Source organism: Chenopodium album, chromosome 13, assembly GCF_948465745.1.
Source record: "Chenopodium album chromosome 13, dcCheAlbu1.1, whole genome shotgun sequence".
NCBI lineage: Eukaryota > Viridiplantae > Streptophyta > Magnoliopsida > Caryophyllales > Amaranthaceae > Chenopodium > Chenopodium album.
The window spans coordinates 34,968,649-34,973,298 of record NC_137846.1 but is presented as its reverse complement, the minus strand read 5'-3'; the positions used below and the strand labels follow the sequence as shown (position 1 = coordinate 34,973,298).

The 4,650-nt window shown below is 34.9% G+C and overlaps 1 non-coding gene across 1 annotated transcript; it reads right to left on the bottom strand.

Moving 5' to 3' along the window:
- Positions 1-4,187: 4,187 nt before the first annotated feature.
- Positions 4,188-4,294, bottom strand: LOC145577268 (small nucleolar RNA R71). Its single transcript, XR_014098722.1, has one exon. It is a non-coding gene; the product is annotated as a small nucleolar RNA R71 (small nucleolar RNA).
- Positions 4,295-4,650: the final 356 nt, after the last annotated feature.

Genomic DNA, 4,650 nt, shown 5'->3' with positions numbered 1-4,650 from the left:
GAACTCCAACCTCCTTCACCTTAGCCCCCTCCTCTACAAAATTTGGATCAATTGAAATCATTCCAATAACAAGACCCAGCTCCAACTCCTTTTCACCTAAAACTGTATAATCATGTGCTTGCAACCCTTCTCATTCAAAGAATTATCTACCACCTCTGCAAAAACTTCAACATTTTTGGTTGGAGGGTTCACCGACTCTTCCTTCTTTCCAGCCCCATTCTCTATACCATCACCTTGTACTTGCCTGAAAACTTCCTTGGGCAGGTTTGCTTTTCTTGCACTTTTGGCATTGTCAATACACATAGATAACATCCCATGGAACTTTTGGAATACTTCATCAACCTTAGTGTCTATAACAGAAAACAGCTTTGGAGTGATCATATCAATCAGCTAACAAGGAACACAATAAAACAAAAGGCGAAAATCACAATTGGCATTCACAAGTCATAACTTATCTACAATCACCAAGCTACCAGTCATATCCAAACAATTTACACATAACAAGTATTAATAAGTCATACTTGCTCAGTAACCGGCTTCAAAAAACTACTACCATCTGATGGCACATCCCGAGTGTCCAATGGATGTTCTTCTCCATAAGCAATATCCACCGACTTCAAAACAAAACCACACACTGTTAAGACTCTTAATTAACTTGCAGCTGGAATATTAAATCTAAACACTATAAAGATATAACTAACCAGGAGCCATCCATAGTCCCCCGTTTCTTTTTTGTCATCAGCAACAGCTTCATTTATTTTTTGCTGACACCAAGCCTTCAACCTCGGTCTCAAACCCCATGACAAAGGGATGCGACTAAGGTGATCAAGATAAAAAAATCTGTAAAGTACACAAAGATAACCAATATTTCAATTAATCCAAAACACCTTTTAGAAATATAAAACAAAATTACATAACCAAGTAAGGACTAACAACTCAATATTAATAACACACATTACTTACCAAGATGAACAAAATGTATCAGCCTAATCCTGCAACATACCCTTCTTCAGCAAATTTCTTCTGGAAATTCTGTGTCGTAATACACATCCACATATGCACAAAACTGCACCAATCATACTCCTCTGTTTCATCATAAAAAATTAAAGCTGGATATAGCTTCATTCCCAGATTAGTTGTGTTTGTCGTAGCACACAGCAAGTAACCTAGAGCCACAATAAGAAAAGCAACATTGAAATTAGCGTTCTTTACATCTGACAGAGGCACCACATTCCTTACTGCATCCCTACGAATCAATGTATCCAACGCATTGGCAAGTGAAATGCTTTCTCCCTTGGCATACAACCCCTGTAATCTTCCTGACTTCGCCTGCTTCTCCAGATCATCCTCAGGAATCCTAGTACGCACTGAATTGGACCCCATTGGAATTCCAAGTACGCATTGGATTGCAACAGCACTCAAGGGTAACACATACTCATCTTCAAAAGTTATGGAACCATCAACCATCACCGTTGTCAACAACCAATATGAAAATTTACGGGGCAAATGCGTAAGCGGAATGCTTAACAAACCTCCAAAACCCATCTCCGTGACAACCTTCTGCTTAGAAGGGTCAAACAACTTTACCACACTACCAAAAGCCTTCACACCATTCGGGTTGGGCACCTACATAGGTAAAACTAAAACTGAAAATCACTAACAAAGAAAACCACACACATTTACGTATTACATTTTACCCAACACATTGTACTGCAAACTTTTGAAAATCTTTTCCTTTCAACTTCAATAACACACTCTCCACTTCCTCAGTAATTTATACATTCAGGACAGTTCACTAATTTATACATTCACTAAATGAACTCTAAATTAAAGCAGACGATCAGCTCAATACAACCATTAACTACAACCACAACATACTAGTTACCACACACACAAAATAAGATAATACCTTTTGCGTTCTTCGTTATTGGGTTTCCACCACAACCCCTTTCTCGATCACCATCTTTCCCTTACTCTTCTTTACCTGCTCATGACATAACATTACAAATATTTAATCCTTCTGATAAGTTCATATTTTATATACTTAATTATATCATTTTAATGATATTTTAGAGTATAATCTAAATAGTTTGAATGATTTTATATCTTAATTTGAAGTTTTATTTTGCCAAGTTCAAATAATCATTTCTTGTAAATTATGCTCTTATTTTACTCATGTCATATTGATTAGTGAGATTTGTTTCTCTCTTAATTCTCATATAGCAGAGGAAGATTTATTTATATGATTTAAATAGAAAAATGAAGTTAAAAAGTCTTTGATTTTGTATCATTTGCAGGTTGCAAGTAAAATAAGAAAAAGCAAGTAAAGCCCACATTCTCACAACTCACGTGCAACATATTAAGAAAATTAATGGGTTTTAATGTTTTGCAACCCACTAACTCAATACTCCCAAAAGAAAGTAGCAGCGGCAGCAAGAGGCAAAACGGACGAGAAAACCCTCACAAAAAACTCACTGATATAAGAGAGCAGCCACGCAGCAGAAGGGGGTATCACTTACACACACGAAGAGACGAAGAGCAGCCCGAGAAGATAACGGAGCAGCGGCGAACCACGCATCTAGACCGAGCCTTCAGCAGCGTCAAACCTCTATAATTGGAGTTTACTCTTCTCTCTTTAAGATTATGCAGTTAACGATGTCATATATTATTGATTGTGTTCTCTTAATTGGGATGTCTGGCTAAACTCGTTTGTTCTAGGTTAGGGATGTAGTCTTTTATTATCTATCAATGAATTGAATTACTTTGTTTGGGTTTGATTTATATGAATGCAATTTGATAATCTTGTTTTAATTCGTATGATTAATCTGGCCAATTGATTGTATGTGTAAGGTGTTGATCTATTAGCGGAAGTGAATTTTCAATACTAGTTCGTGGGATTATCAAACATCAAGTAGTATAATTTTAGGAATAGTTATACACTTGGGGTGGTCTTATTGAATTCCTTTTCTTAATGAGTTTATTTCAATAGTTGTGATCACGTTAATAGACATGAGATTGATTTAAATTTACGTTTTCTACCTTGGGAGAGGAGATAACATACTTTTTGTAATTCGATCATTGTTATATAATATATGTTCAATCCTGCAATTAGTTTAATTTCATTATAGAGAGTAATTGGCGAAACCCAAAACCTAGAACTCCTTCTCATTATTGTCTATCGTTTTATTAGTTTGCAACCTAAATCGTTTATAGTTTAGTACTACTTTTCCCATATTTTTGTCATCTAAATAATATTTAGTTTCTTAATTTGGTAATTGAATAGACCTCCTTGTGGATACGATACCTCGCTCACCCTATATTTACTGTAATTGACCCGTACACTTGCAGTAGATTTAGACTCGACCAAGTTTTTGGCGCCGTTGCCGGGGAGGCAATAATTCAATATCATACTATAGAAACTTTCGTATTAGTTTAGACTTTATTTTTTTTTTCTGCTAGTTGTTTATTTTCTGTTTTTTTTTTCGTTTAGAGTCTGAAAAAAAAAATCTTCTGATATTTTTTATTCTGTTTTCTGTAATTTGTAGTCTGAAAAAAATTACTATTATTGCTACTGCACACACAGCAGCAGTTTACAGGAGAAAAAAAAAATTCCGCCTATTCTAATTATCTGTTTCAGCATTATACTCTACTGTTATTTTATATTAGTGTATGCCACGTACTAATCGTTCTTTAATCCCTTTTGATCCAGAAATCAAAAGAACGTTACACGCATTAAGGAGACTCCAAATTTCTGAACAAGAACCTTCAATTCCTAACTTGGAGTCGCTTTTCTCAGAAACTGAAAACATGGTAGAACCACCAGCTAAGATGTTGCGTGAGTATGCAATGCCCGATGCTAATTCAACCTTTGCAAGTATAGTAAGACCTTCTGTCCAAGCTAATAATTTTAAACTTAAGCCTGCTTTAATTCATATTGTTCAGCAAGATCAGTTGGGGGGTCACTTGTTGAATGTCCATTAGAACATTTAGCTAATTTTCTTGAAAAATGTGATACGATTAAGCTAAATGGGGTAAGTGAAGATGCTATTAGACTTAGGTTGTTTTCATTTTCACTAAGAGATAAAGCAAGAAAATGGTTATCTTCTAAATCATCTAATCCTTTTACTATTTGGACTTCTTTATCGCAAGCTTTTCTGAATAAATTTTTCCCACCTGCTAAAACGGCTAAATTGCGTAATGATATTACTAATTTCACTCAAAATGAATTAGAGTCATTATATGAGTCTTGGGAAAGGTTTAAATATTTGCAACATTAATGTCCTCACCACGGTATCCCTGATTGGCTACTTGTGCAAACTTTTTATAATGGCTTAAATCACTAAGTTATTAGAAGAACTTGCTTTTAATAATTATGGTTGTTCTAGTGAAAGATCAGTCTCTAAAAAGAGTACAGGGATGTATGATGTGGATGGTATTAACATGTTAAATGCTAAGGTTGATAATTTGACTAAAATTTTCAGTAAAATGAGTAACGTTAGTCTTATTTCTAGTTTTGATTTCTCTTGTGATAATTGTGGGGGTGCACATGCTAGTAATGATTTTCCTAGTTTTGAACAAGCTCAATGTGTTTCTAATTATAATCGATCACAAAATGACCCCTACTCTAATACTTATAATCCTGGCTGGAAG